This window comes from Prionailurus viverrinus, chromosome C1, assembly GCF_022837055.1.
Source record: "Prionailurus viverrinus isolate Anna chromosome C1, UM_Priviv_1.0, whole genome shotgun sequence".
Lineage (NCBI taxonomy): Eukaryota > Metazoa > Chordata > Mammalia > Carnivora > Felidae > Prionailurus > Prionailurus viverrinus.
Window position 1 is genome coordinate 208,143,278 of NC_062568.1, and position 14,133 is coordinate 208,157,410.

The window sequence follows — 14,133 nt, forward strand, 5'->3', positions numbered from 1 at the left end:
CCTTAAACGCGTGGGACCTTGCAGCTCTCCAGGCTACGACAGGTCCAGACCCGGGAGGTTGGTGCCTCCTTCCCTCTTCCCGGGGAGTGGCCGCGGGCTGGGCGTCGCGGCGAGCGCCCCGCGGCCTCTGTGTGCCGTCTCACGGGCCCCCTCGGGTCCCGCCGCGGAGGGGCGAGGAGCCCCGGAAGGGTGGCGCTGGCCGTGCGGCCCGGCACACGCGCTCCGGGGAGGCGCGCCCGGGCCCCCGCGGCGGAGCGCGCGCCGTCCCCCCTCCAGGGCGCCCCGCCGCGGCCTCGGGCCGCGCGCACCCCCCACCCCCCGACGTGACCCCGGCGCCTGCAGCGCCCCCGCCCCGAAGCGGGCGCGGGCTGGCGCCGCCCCCAGCGCCGCTCGGTTCGCCACCTGGCCCTTTCCCTTTCCAGGTGGGGGAGAGGCCGGCGCCCGGCCCGTCTCCGCAGAGCCGGCTCCCGGGGTCTCGGGCTGGAGAGACACGTCTCCCGCCCCGGGGCCGGGTGGTGCGCGCAGGAGGAGGACCCAGCAGCGGGCTCTGCCTGGGCTTGCCTGGGCTTGTTCAGAGCCGGGCCCTTCCCTCCGTGGCCGCGCAGATCCGGGGGGACCTCCAGATTTTGCGGGCGCCTTGCAGCCAAGCCCCGGGGAGGAGGGGTCTGGAAGCCCGCGCCGCAGGCTCGCCCGGTCCCACGGGGAGCGGCAGGTAAACGCTTGTGTTCTCAGTCCGTTCGAAAGTTCGCAAAGGAGGAGGCAGGAACTTTCCTCCTCATAATGGGAACCCTGTTGTTGAATCGTGTGGCCTCCGAGTCATACGGAGAAGAATTTCCAAGAGGCAACAAAATGCTCTTTGATTTCATAATCTCTGGAGAGAAAGGATTCCTTTTCTGGGTTTTGCGCGGCTGGGGTTTTTTGTTTGTTTGTTTGTTTGTTTCCTTCGTCTTCGCTCTCCGCGGTGGGTGCAGAAGGGGGCTCGCTGGTCTAGGGGTGGAAATGGGGACTCTGGTTTTATTGCCGCCGCTTCCCCCACCTACGATGGGAGCAAATCCCTCGGTTTCCTGAAAGTGGGGACGTGGAGACTAGCTCCCCAAGGTGGCTGTGACAAATCTCAGCAGATAGGAAAAGTAGTCCTGTGGCCACTACGGTAACGTGACATCAGGGGCCCAGTCTGCCAGCCTGCATTTTAAAGAGAGGAACAGGGGACGGGGTTTCAGCCTTCCTGTCCCCAAGGTGGACATGAGCTCTCCGACCCCCCAGCCCCCAGGGGCCAGAGCGGGGTGGGGTCCGGCCTGGGAGCTTCAGGTCAGGATGGGGTCCGGATCCGCAAGCCGCAATGTGGGGGACCCTCCCTCACCCTCCGGTTTTGGTTGATGTGGTCCGGTAGCACTGACAGGGCTCATGCTCTGGTGCCTTCACTGTTTCTGGGCCTGGTGGAGCACAGGGAGCAAGGGGACAGCATGGCTGTGCAGAGAGGCCCGGGGCCGACGCCCTCCTGGTGTGTCCACGATGGTCTCCTGCAGCGAGGAATGACGGTGTTGCCTGGATTAGTGGAACCCCGCAGTGGATGCTACGAGCTGCATCATGGGACAGAATGGCTCACGGTAAGTTATGTGGGGTCAATTCTGCCTCTGCCCCCAGGCCTGAGAAGACTCTGGGACAAATGGCCACTCCCCGGAGCCTTCATACTCTGCATGTGCGGCTAGATGGTCAAACGGGCCAGATCATCCAGTGCGGTGCGGTAATGGCCGAGACGGGTGGCCGGGCAGGACAGAAGGCTCCTATACTTGCCAGTATTCCCCTTGGGGGTCTGTCCCGGGACAGGGGGCCGATGGGGCAGCATCCGCTGGTACCCCGGGGGCCCATCTGCTGCCATGTGGGTTAGTGGCCTGTCTCCTGAGCTTCCCAAGCTTGAGGACTGGCCAGGACTGGCCTGCTCTGCCCTGCCGAGTCCAGCTGTCTGTCTGGCCTCAAGCGTCCCCTGGTTAACAGATATGGCAGCCACAGGGACCGCACTTTACTCCCCACCCCGAGTCCTCGGTGCACATCACAAATCAGTAATCCCGAACGTGCGCGGGCCCCCGGGCCCTTGCATCACCGACCGCTAGGCAGCACTTTGTGTCGATTATGTAAGCCGATTGCCATCCGGGCCCGGCACCTGCCCTTGTACCTGGGCTCGGAGGTGTAGGAAGACAAAAGTAGGGACCGTGCAGTCCTGGTCGGAGGCTGCCCAACCTCGGGTCACAGGAGCTCAGACGTAGGTAATAAGAGAATAGCTGCACGGACTCATTCATTCGTTCCTTCAGCAAATATTTATTGAGCCTTTGCTCCGCGCCACCGTTATTTGAGCGTGAGGCATACAGCGGTGAACCCGAAGGAAAATCCTCGCTTTTGTGGTGCTTATCTTCTGCTGGAGGAATCGGGCGATCCACAGACACAGTGAACTTTTAAAGCAACGTTAGGTGGAGATAAATGCCGTGAAGGGCTCGGAGGGTGAAGAGTGGCAGAGAGGCGTTGTTGGTTTTGATGGGGGAGGGAGGGATTAAGTCATTGAGGAGAAACCTGAATAAAGGCGAGGAGAAGGCTCTGCGGGCAGAAGGGTCCTGCGTTTGGCGCATTGGAGAAGTTTACAAGCAAGCCAGTGAGGCCGGAGGGGAGTGGCGGCGGCCGAGGTCAAGCAGGAGCCAGATCATCTGGGGCTTTGTGTGTCCTGGGAAACCCAAAGGCTGATGTTGAGCAGCCTTTGGAGAGTTTTGATCTGTAAGTGTCATAATCTTAGGTGTTTTTTTTTTTATTTTTTTTTTTAACATTGTTCTTTATTTTTGAGACAGGGAGAGACAGAGCATGAACGGGGGAGGGTCAGGGAGAGGGAGACACAGAATCCGAAACAGGCTCCAGGCTCTGAGCTGTCAGCCCAGAGCCCGACGCGGGGCTCGAACTCACGGACCGCGAGATCATGACCTGAGCCGAAGCCGGCCGCTTAACCGACTGAGCCACCCAGGCGCCCCAGTCTTAGGTTTTAAAACTATCACTCTGGCTGCTGGGTAAAGAAATGTACAGAATTAATTAAGGGTGGTCGCGAGGAGACCCACAGGAGGCTCTTCCTGGGGGCTGGCTAGAAACCACAGTGGCTCGGACTGGGCTGTGGCATGGGGGTAGAGGCATAGGTTTTGAAGGGGGAACCAACAGAGTCCACTGCTGGATGACCCCGGGGGGATAGAACAAAACATAGAGGAGACAAAGATGACCCGGGGTCTGCGGCTTGCACAGACCGGTGAATCATTTGTTGACACGGGGGACCAGGATTTTACGGGGATCTGGAATTCCATTTTGGCTGCGATAAAGTTGCCTGTCAGACACCCAAGTGGGGATGGTATTGGGTGCTAGAAACTGGAGGTTAGGGCAGGGGCATCTTTGTGACTCCGTTGGTACCAAATGCCACAGAGGATGGGGGGAGGTTGCCGAGGGAGGGGATAGTGGAGGTTTACGCGAAGGTGGGGGCTAGTTGTCTCGGAGAGCGGGGACAGAACGGATAAGGGAAGTGACAGAAGAGTGCCTGGCAAATGGCAGCTATTTGCTAAAGATTGGATGGACGCGTGCATAGAAACTCGTGGGACTGCTGTGCAGCGCGGGGCAGCCGGGGAATGTAATCCGACGGTAGGTACTCTGGGGTTTCAGGGGCTCACAGGGCTGGGGAGAGGCCAGGACGGTTTTGTGACAGCAGAAGGGATTCGATCTGAGCCCGGGAGAGCCGCCAGGGCTCTGAGACAGTTGGAGGGAAGGGAGAGGTACACCGAAGGGAATGGCATTCGCAGGATTAGGCACGCAAGAGGCAGGTTTAGAAGTCTGTTACAGGATCAGTGGAGGCTTCTTAGGAAGGGAGGGCTGGTGCAGCAGAATGGCTGAGGCCCCCCGTGGGGGCCGGAGCGGGGGGGGGTGGGGGGACAGGAGGAGCAGCCAGAGACTGAGAGAGCCTGCCCCCCACCCTGTCAGACGGGGGGTGACAGACTGGGCCCCCTCCTGCTACCCCCGCCCCATCCCCTCCCCTGCTGCAGCCCAGGTTGTGACACCTGACAGACAGTATGTCCTCAGGTCTCCGTGAGGTGGGGAGGGCCCGAGGATTACGGTGTGTGTTTTTGACAGCTGAAAAGCAAGGCGCAGGGAGGTCGTGGGGCTCCCCTCCTTAGGGTGATGTGGGCGCAGTCCCGCCCCAAAGCCCTCCAGCACTCCTGGCTGGGTTTGCACTTGTCTGTCGCCTTGTCTGAGAGGATTGCCCGTCTCTTGTGTTAGGACAGGGAACAGAAATGTCTGTTTATGTCGGACCTTAAGGAAGAGTGCTCCAACACCTGGAGAAATGGGCATCTGTTTTTCTTTTTTTAATTTTTTAACGTTTATTTAATTTTGAGAAAGAGAGAGCGAGCGCGTGAGCAGGGAAGGGGCAGAGAGAGAGGGAGACACAGAATCCGAAGTGGGCTCCAGGCTCCGAGCTGTCAGCACAGAGCCCGACGTGGGGCTCGAACTCACGAGCCACGAGATCATGACCACGAGCCACGAGATCATGACCTGAGCCAAAGGTCGGACCACCAACCGACTGAGCCACCCAGGTTCCCCCGGGGCATCTTTTTCTTCGAGGCTGTGTGACAGGGAGCGCTCCTCGGTTCTGTTCACAGGGAGCGCTCCTCGGTTCTGTTCAGCCGGGGAGGGCTGGAAGGGGCCTCTTTAAATCTCAGCTTCGATGATTCTGGAGTCCTGTGGGTTGAAAGCGGTTGGTGACTGGCCTTGGGGCTTTCCCCTCTGGGTCTGGCTGTAGATGCCAGGCAGAGGCTGCTAGATGCCAGGGTCTGGCGGCCCGTGTAGATCGGTTTTCTCCATTCATAAGCACCTTGGTTCTCACTGGGGTCCCCAGTGTCCATTAAGCCCACGACTTTCCGGTCAAGGGCTTGACATCCAGGTCTTCTTTGCCACTAGCTGCATGCAGCTGCAAATACGACTTAACTTTCCCGGGTTTGGTTCTTCCTCTTTAAAATTACGGTTATGTTAGGACCTACTTCGTAGAGTCACGGTATCAGATAGATGAGACAACGCGTATAAAGTGTGGACCAAGCTGCTGTGGCAGCTGGGAGGCATCGTCAGAGGTCAAGAGCTTCTCTTTCTCAGATATTTAGTACTTTCATAAATCAGAAGAACCTTCCTCTACGCCCGATAGTATTGAGTAAGGTTTTTGGAGTTGTTTGATTGATTTTTGCATTGCAAATATCCCTCTCAACTTCCCCTTCCTAAAAATGGCTTTCGTTTTTGTTGTTATTGCTAACTAGTGTTGCAAATATTTAAATGGTGTGAAATGCCTTGGGTTGATGCAAATAGAATATACCTGCCCCCCCCCCCCCCCCCCCGCTCCTGAGTCGCTGGCTGTGGGCCGGTGGCCACTGACCCCAGTGCATTGTGGGGTTGATCCAATGCCTGGAGCCCACGGTGTCGACCACTCTCACCCTGGGGCCCCACCTTGACCTCTGTGGTGCCAAGTGACCTCTCACCGCCCTGTCATTTGACGTTTGGCTTGTCCCTTTCTGAGAATAGTGCTGACTCACTCCTCCCAGCTTCCCACCTCACCTCCTGTGGGCGGGCACTCCTGCCTGATTGTCGCCTCCTCCTCCTGGAAAGTAGGCGGGGGGAAAGGGACCGTCCATCCAGAGGAGAAAGAGTTGTCCTGACGGTTGGAGAGTGGGGGGCAGGGTTAGTTGACTTGGGCTGAGTTGATTCCTGATCCTGGCGCTAGACATGTTCTGAGGCTGTCACATCATGTCGCAATAAAATTAATTAAAACGGATTAAAGATGAAAGTGGATAAGACTGCTGTCCCCATAACCCCTCTATTGTGAAACCCACCACCCGTGGTGGGGTGAAGCCCGTTTAAAATCCTAGCCCACGTTGGGGCACCTGGGTGGCTCAGTCGGTTAAGCGTCCGACTTCGGCTCAGGTCATGATCTTGCGGTCTGGGAGTTCGCGCCCCGGGGCGGGCTCTGCGCTGACAGCTCAGGGCCGGGAGCCTGTTTCGGACTCTGTGTCTCCCTCTCTCTCTGCACCCCCCCTCTCAAAAACAAATGAACATTAAAAAAACAAAATTTTTTTTTTAATCCTAGCCCACGAGATTGAGCCCTAAGCAACGCTACCCCTCCTCCAGGATCTCTGCAAGGCTGGTGGTTCTCAGAATTGTCTCCAAATCCGGAAGGAGATTAACATCCCTTGCCTCCAACCTGGAGAGACAAACAGCTCTTGATCATTTTCTGAGAAAGGTGCTGGGGGTGGGGGCTGTGTTGAATTTACTCACCCTGGGTACTACCCAGGCGTCTCCCCTGATCACCCCCTCCTTAATCGGGGCATAACCAGATGGGGGGCACAGATGAGGGGTGCAGACGTTCCCTGAGAGACTGTTGGCCTCTAGCAAAGTGGGCGGAGTTGTCCCTGGGTTTCCTCCCTCTCGGTCTCGGGCGTAACCCCCCCCTTGCTGGCTGCCCCACAATTCCAATCCGGCACCCCACTTTGGCGCCCGCTGAGGACTGTCTTATCCCCTGAAATGCATCTAACCCCCCAAACACTTCAAAAGTCCCATTCCCTTAGAGCCATTCATAAGCCACATCATTCAACACTGATTTGGTGGAAAAAAAGCCAACGCTTCGGTCGCCTCTCCCGTTCTCTCCCCTGCACCGAAGAATCACACCTTCTCCCAAATGCTTCTAGAAATGCGAGCTGCCACTGTGTATGCACGGTGCTAATTATGCTCATTTGTGTGAATCGTTTCCATTTAAGCCTAATTACCGTACTGGGGGCTAACACTTCTGCTTGTCCTTAAATATGTGTCAAGTTAACTTTGTTTTGAGTTGTTTTTTTTTTTTTTTTAATTTTTTTTTTAACGTTTATTTCTTTTTGAGACAGAGAGAGACAGAGCATGAATGGGGGAGGGGCAGAGAGAGAGGGAGACACAGAATCAGAAACAGGCTCCAGGCCATCAGCCCAGAGCCTGACGCGGGGCTCGAACTCACGGACCGCGAGATCGTGACCTGGCTGAAGTCGGACGCTTAACCGACTGCTCCACCCAGGCGCCCCTGTTTTGAGTTGTTTTTAAGGCAGCAGAGAAATGCAGAGAACGTTTTTGAGGTGAGATGGTCCTCATTGTATCTCTTGTTTCCTCAGGGGTACTGGGCAAGAATTGAACATTCCTCAACCCATTTTCTTTTCCTACCGGGGAATAAATAACTCCTGCCCTCAAAGAGTCTCCAGGAGGATCACGGGAGCTGGTCCGCTCATATTCCTCGATCCGCCCTGTGTTGAAGGCCGTGTTCAACAGCGGGTGAGACAGACAGTCACTGCCCTCATGGACGTTATGGTCCGGTCAGGACAGCAGAAGGTGCATACTTAATGCATACGTAACGAACATTTATTGAGCTCTTACTGTGTGCCAGGTGCTGTTTTAAGCCCCTTATTTAATCCTTGTGTCGGCGCCGTGAGGAAGCTAATGTTGTCCGCATTGTTCGCATATGAGGAAACTTAGGCGTAAGTGTGGTCGTGGCAAAGCCGGACTCCGATGCACGTAGTGACTCTGTGTGCACCCTGTTGCTGCCCAGAGGGGGTGACTACGGGGTGCCGAGGGAACGGCAGTGGGGGTGCAGGCACTTTGAGGACTGGACTGCAGCACGGGAGGGACGTCCCAGTACCTTTGCCGTTCTTCTGTTGGTTAGAAACCAGTCGTGGGTCACCCCTGCACTCGGGGGAGGGGCTCGCACACGGGTGTGGACACCAGGAGGCTGCCGGCCCCCCGCACCCCCGCCAGGGTCTCTCCCCCACAGTTTCTGATTTTATTTGTGGACCTTTTGTCCTTGAACTTTCTTGTCACGTCAACAGTTGGCAGCCGAAAGGGAAAAAAAGAGCCAGGACACCAAGCCGCATTTCTTACATTTTTTCTTGATCCTCCCCAATTGCAGGTATCTGCCCTCCAGGGAGTTAATACCGTCGTGGCCGTTTCCATGGTTAACCGGTCCCAGGAATTTTATGAAAGAGAAATCAAGCTTGAGTCAGGGTCAGCAGGGAGAAAAGGAAGAGCCTAGTGAAGGATTCAGACGTTTCGTCAGTGCTTTAAAATTCATTCATTCATTCATTTATTCCTTTCTTCGTGCGTTCCCGTGGTCACGTGGCTGGGGGGGGCACTTTGGTGAACTGCTTCTGCGCTCGATACAGTCGTGGCCGCATCCCTCCGCGACATCCAGGGTAGGGGTAACGGGGAAGAGAGGGTGGACACCCTCTGCCTAGGACCTCTCGCGTGGTTTCACTCCCCGTGGGCAGGGGGACCACCCCGGAGCCCACTGCAGGGACAGGCAGACGAAGGGAACGGTATGCTGCTTCAAGCAGAATAAACACAAATTTATCTTTTCCTGCTGAGCCAGATCATCGCGTTGAACCCTCGTGGCCGTGGCCGTGCTGTGTAGTGTGGAACAATGGCCTGAAGGCCCCAGCTTCGGAGCGTGGGGCTTTTTAGTGTTGGGACCGTGTTTTATAGCATTTCCGTCCCTTCCGTTTTCTGCCCCTCACCTGTCTCCCCTTGGTTTTGCCAGTGACTCTGACTTCAGCAAACCTTCTCCACCCTTCTGAGTTCTGCTTCCAAATGACTGTGGGTCAGAAACCCCCATCCCCGTACAGGTTAGTGCTGTGTGTAAGGTACGAGTTAATGAGTGGATCTCAAGGGCAAGCTGCCCCCTCCCCGCAATATAGTAAGGAAGCGGGTGCCATTTGAAAACAAAGCCTTGCTTTGATTCGTTGCTTTTGTTTAGTATCCGTTGTGTTATTTACTAGACTTTGAATTCTAGCTGTCATGTCGGGGTGCCTGTGTGAATATCCACAGAAGACCACATTGGGGTAACAGTACTTGCTGAGGAAGGGAAGGAACTTGGGCGGATCAAAGGACTTTCTTACTCCTCCCTCCCCACCCCACCCCCATTGCTGCTGTTTAATGAGTTAATCAATGACTCCAGGGGTGTGTTAGTTTCCTGTGGCTGCTGTAACAAATTACCACAAACTGGGGGGACAGGGGGGCTTGCAACAACAGAAGTGTATTCTCTTGCAGTTCTGGAAGCCTGAAGGATGAGTGGAAGTCAGTTGGTGAAGCTGGCAGAGAGGATGCTCAGGGCAGACTCCCCAGTGCCACAGGGCGGGGGTGGGGGTGGGCGTCAGGAGAGCCAGCATCCGTTAGCCAAGGGCCCTGGTCTGTGATCTCAGAGAGATCTCCCCTGCTGTGCCGTCCCCGCACCCTCACCCCGTCTCTCTTTCAGCGAGCTGGTTTGTGGCTGACATTTAAAAATTAGAGCTTGGTTCTTTTGGCTTAAGCCAGATAGCAAATTTACTCTACACTCAAATGCAAAATCCCCTGAGCAGGACGAGGCCCCCCCCCCCCCCCCCCCCCCAGCCAAGGAGTTTGCACATCAGGGTGCCTGTTACTCTGCGGAGGGCAGGTTTGGCTCAGTGAACCAGGGGTCGGGCCAGGTCCGTGGACGTCCGGAACTTGAGGGTGTAGGTGGAAAGTGATCCATCAGCGTGTGGGAGCAGGAACGGCAATGTTCGGGGGTCCGCACGCAGCCCTCCTTGTAATGTCTCTCAGGCTGGCCTTGAGCCGTCTGACCACGCTCGGACCCTGGGTCCTGATGGGGTCACTGACAAACGGACTTGATGCCGGGGCCCATCCCTTGGAGGGCAGAAGTAGCTTCTCCCCCCACCCCCACCCCCTGTCAGTTCACTGCCCAGTGCCGTGGATTCTTGTCTGACTCGGCTTCTCTCTCTTCCGTTCTCTTCCTTCCTGCATCTCAGACCACCAGTTGCCCCCCAGAGCCGGCAGGCATGCCAGGACCCCAGACTGGGGCTCCAGGAGCAGCTTCCCTCTCGCTGGCCCATTTCGCTGCACCTCTGGCAGTGAAGTGACTTCTCCGGGCAGCTTTTGTTTGCCTTCGTCGCTGATACTTTCTTTTTTTTAAGTTCACTTGTTTATTTTGAGAGAGACAGAGACCGCGTGAGTGGGGGAGGGGCGGGGGGGTGGGGACAGAGAATCCCCAAGCAGGCTCCGCACTGTCAGCCCAGAGCCAGACTCAGGGCTGGATCTCATGGACAGTGAGATCATGACCTGAGCCGGAATCAAGGGTCAGATGGTCTGAGCCACCCAGAGCCCCAAATTGTGATGTTTTATGGTCAAACATCACTCTCCGGTTTTGCCACTGATGTTAGCAGGAAGCGGATGGTCATAAGAATGTTGGAGTCTGTGAGTTGTCCCGTTGGGTCAGCCCCTGTCCACCCAGCTCCGGCCTTGTCTCTAGATGTCTGTGTCCTTCTTGCAGGACAGGGCAACTTGGAACGGTAACAGGTCTTGGGGAACCTACGTGTGAGTTATTCAGCAGGCTGTGGGTAACAGAGGGGAGGGGAGCCCAGAACTCATGATGGAGAGAAGTCATGGGAAGATAAAGCAGTAGGGACGAGCCGAGCTCAGACCTGAGGCAAGGTTTTTTTTGTTTTTAATATTTTTAAATATTTATTTTTGAGAGAGAGAGTGTGTGAGAGAGGGGGGCAGAGAGCAAGGGAGACAGAATCCGAAGCAAGCTCCAGGCTCTGAGCTATCAGCACAGAGCCTGACGCGGGCTCAAACCCACGAACCGCGAGATCATGACCTGAGCCGAAGTGGGACGCTTAACTGACTGAGCCACCCAGGCACCCCCCTGAGGCAAAGTTTTAAGTGGGAAACCGGATCTTGGGTTCTGAGGGTCCGGAAGCGGGGTGCAGCGCCTTGAGAGCAGGCTGGGTGATGAGAGGCGCCACGCTTGGGTTTGGAGGGGGGGGGGCATTTTAGCCACATAGGACTTTCCTCATTGTGAACCTCGGTGGGGAGTGATGGTTCCAGAACCTTGTCTGGGTCTGAGGGGACCATCCGCGGGGACGGCCACCCGCTCAGAGGATGTTGGCAGGAGATGTGGAGGTGTCAGGCCTGCGGCCCCCCCTCCCACCCGGGCTCCTGGCCTGGCACACGAGCTGTATTTCTCATTTCCTTGTTTGGCATCAGGCACTGCCTCCCCGCCTCTGTCCTTTCTCTTTGGCCTTTGTAGTCTCACTTGGGCCAGTTGTCTGGGGTCTGGTGACCGGGAACAGCAGCCCATGCAGGCCCACAGGGGAGAGTTTCCCTGAGCAGGTGAGGTGTATTCCCGGGAAAGCGGGTTCGGATACGAGCTATCCTATGCTTCTCCTTTTCTTTTAAATGTTCTTTTTGTTTATTTTAATTTGTTTTTAATGTCTATTTTTGAAAGAGAGAGAGCGCGCGTGCGCGAGCAGGGAAGGGGCAGAGAGAGACGGAGACCCAGAATCGGAAGCAGGCTCCGGGCTCTGAGCTGTCAGCACAGAGCCTGACACAGGGCTTGAACCCACAAGCCGTGAGATCATGACCTGAGCTCAAGTCGCGCACTCAACCGACTGAGCCTCCCAGGCGCCCCTCTTTTGAATGTTCTTTTTAAATGATGAAATTAGTAGTAACGCTTATAAATAGTCAAACAATCCCGAAGTAGATGGAGTTCATGGGATAGGCCCATTTCCGGCCCGCGTCTCCCCCCCCCACCCCCAGCTCCCAAGTCCCCAGAGGCGGCCGCTGTCAGCTCTGGGCTTGTGTCCTTCCTGTCCACCCAGCTTTCTGGTTGGTTTCTGTGGAGCATTTGCCGAGCCCGTGACAGACCAGAAAGAACCCGAGCCTCTATATTTCTGGAGCCTCTGGCTCCGCGGGACTCACCCCCGGGGGTCTGCAGCCAGGCGCTGGGGTGTCCCCCACGTGTGTCTGCCATCAGCTCGGCTCTGGCCCCCTGGGGCTCACCAGGCTTGTCTCCACAGGTCTGGGGAGGAGTCCGGCTGCTCTTGGCTCGGGGCTCTCGATCAGCTCCCAGCTTCCCTCCGTGCCCTGCCCTCGTGGGATGTGAAGGTGGACGCTCGGCTCTCCCTTCCCCACCCCTGTGCACTTGGCCTCTGCTGTCCCACTGGGCTGGCAGGTCAGGAACGCAGAAAGACCGCTTTAACGGGCGGGCGAGGCTCTTATTTATTCAGGCGGGACAAAGTATGTGAAAGGTCACTGATGCCTGTGAAGCACCTGCCGCGGGTGAGCCCGTCTGCTGTGACAGTGGAACTGTCACCTCTCTTTCTCTTCTGTGTGAGCCCTTCAGCACTGAACCCCAGTGGGGTAAGCACTGAGGTTGGGAGCCCCCGGCCTGCGGCAGGTGACAGCCTGGAGAGCTGGGGTGTGTGCCCAGAGGTCCCTCCAAAGATGCAGACCCCGTGATCACCCAGCCTTACCCCAGGAGGGGGTCCCCACCCGTGGCCCGCCGGGCTGAGGGACATGTCCAGGGACTACAGGTGACTATTTGCCCGGGACTTCTATGGAAGAGAGAAAAATATTTTTCATTGTGTTAGGCTGTTGGTCAATCATGGCACTCCTGTCATTGGGGGCTGGGTAATTCTGTTTCAGGGGTGCCCTGTGCGCTGTGAGTTTAGTAGCATCCCTGGGCTGTACCCACTAGATGCCAGTGGCACCCCCCCCCCACCTCCAATGTCTCCAGACGTTGCCAAATGCCCCCTGAGGGACAGAATCACCCCCACACACACACATTGAGAACCACTGGATTCCAGGATTCAGAAACGGGCTTTCTGTGACCACCGTTTGGGAATGGTGAGCTGCCTCTCGCTTGGGTGCAGTTTTCAGTTTTCTTTGTTCCTTTTCCAAAAGGCTGACCTCATCCGGCTCATTTGTTTGTTTCGTTGACTCACGCTTGCTCTAACCACAAGCAGCCTTCCCACTTTGGGGGATCCCAAATGACTTATCGTGGGGCTTTGTATGTAAATTTGAAAGATTTCTTGCCTACCACTTGGGGGGTAGAAACCCTCACCTTCTTTTTTTTTAGCCCCGTTCGGTAAGTGCTTCCCTGGAGTATCTCAGGGCACGGGGAGCTCCCGAGGTGACGGTGAGCACCTTTGCGGTTCGGTTCTCTGAAATCACTAGACGTGTATTTTTCTCTTGTTACTTTGGGTCTTAGCCCAGCGACTAGCAGATGATCTAAGGGCCAGGGCGGTCTGAAGTTGGCCGGGGCTTGGGGGATTTTCTGAAAGCCTGTGACCCAGGACTGGCTGTTGGAGAGTGAGGAGGAGGAGGAAGAGGAAGGCCCCAGGATGGACCCACCCGGGTCATGCCCCACTGCTGTGCATGCCTCTGGGCTGGCCTGTTGACAGCTGGCTCCTCGCGGGGTCTGAGCTAGCTGCTGGCTTTGAGGTGGGGTTTCACAGAGCCCAGTGTTGCCCCGGGGCCCCGCCCGGCCCAGGCAGCCTTCTCCTTCCCTCCTTTGGGGAAGGGGCGTTGTCACCCCCGAGGCAGGAGGTCAGGTCCTGCCCAACTCACCACTGCTCCTCAATGGGTCCTGGGCAATGGGTCCCTCAATGGGCAATGGGTCCTGGTTTCCTGGTAGGGGCTTTATACTTAGCGTCTGCCCCTGCCCTGGAAAACCCCAGTTATCAGGAGACCTGTGTGCCCACCGCTCTTGGGGGCCACCCCATTTCTGTCCTTCCGTGGCTCCCAGAGGCTTGGCCTGTTTGACCGCCTCCAAAGCTTGTGATTGAACTTGAGCAGTGGTCGGGGGTCCGCCTCCCTCTCCCATGCACGGTGTGGCCTTGCACTCAGCCGGTGCTGTGAGCTCGCGTGCTCACCACGGACTTGCACTTGACGGGCAGCAGAGAGTGCAAAGGAAGAGAGGCTAGATCTGGCCACCGAGGACTGTTTGTCCGGGTGGCAAGAAAACAGCCTGTGATGCCGCTGGGCCTGAGGCCACCAGCCCCAGCGGCTGTGCCCATCGGCACCCTGGCGCAGACATCAAGCCGGAACCCCCTCGCGTAACCAAACAGTATCCCAGGTGCTCTGCGATCCTTACTGAAGGGCTGAGGCCAAGAGGGAGCAGGGCTGGGGACAAGGGGGAGAGGTGGGCCTGTGTGTGATCAGAGCAGAGTTTCGAGGGCGCCTGGAATGTGCCCTTTGCTCTCGGGCGCTGTTCTCCCTGCCTGTACCTGCGCCCAGGCCTGGCGG

The 14,133-nt window shown here is 57.0% G+C and overlaps 1 long non-coding RNA gene across 1 annotated transcript; it reads right to left on the minus strand.

Annotated features, from left to right (window-relative positions):
- Positions 1-4,662: 4,662 nt before the first annotated feature.
- Positions 4,663-12,060, minus strand: LOC125173743 (uncharacterized). Its single transcript, XR_007155137.1, has 3 exons — positions 11,806-12,060; positions 5,614-5,792; positions 4,663-4,752 (listed from the first exon to the last, which is right to left on the minus strand). It is a non-coding gene; the product is annotated as an uncharacterized LOC125173743 (long non-coding RNA).
- Positions 12,061-14,133: the final 2,073 nt, after the last annotated feature.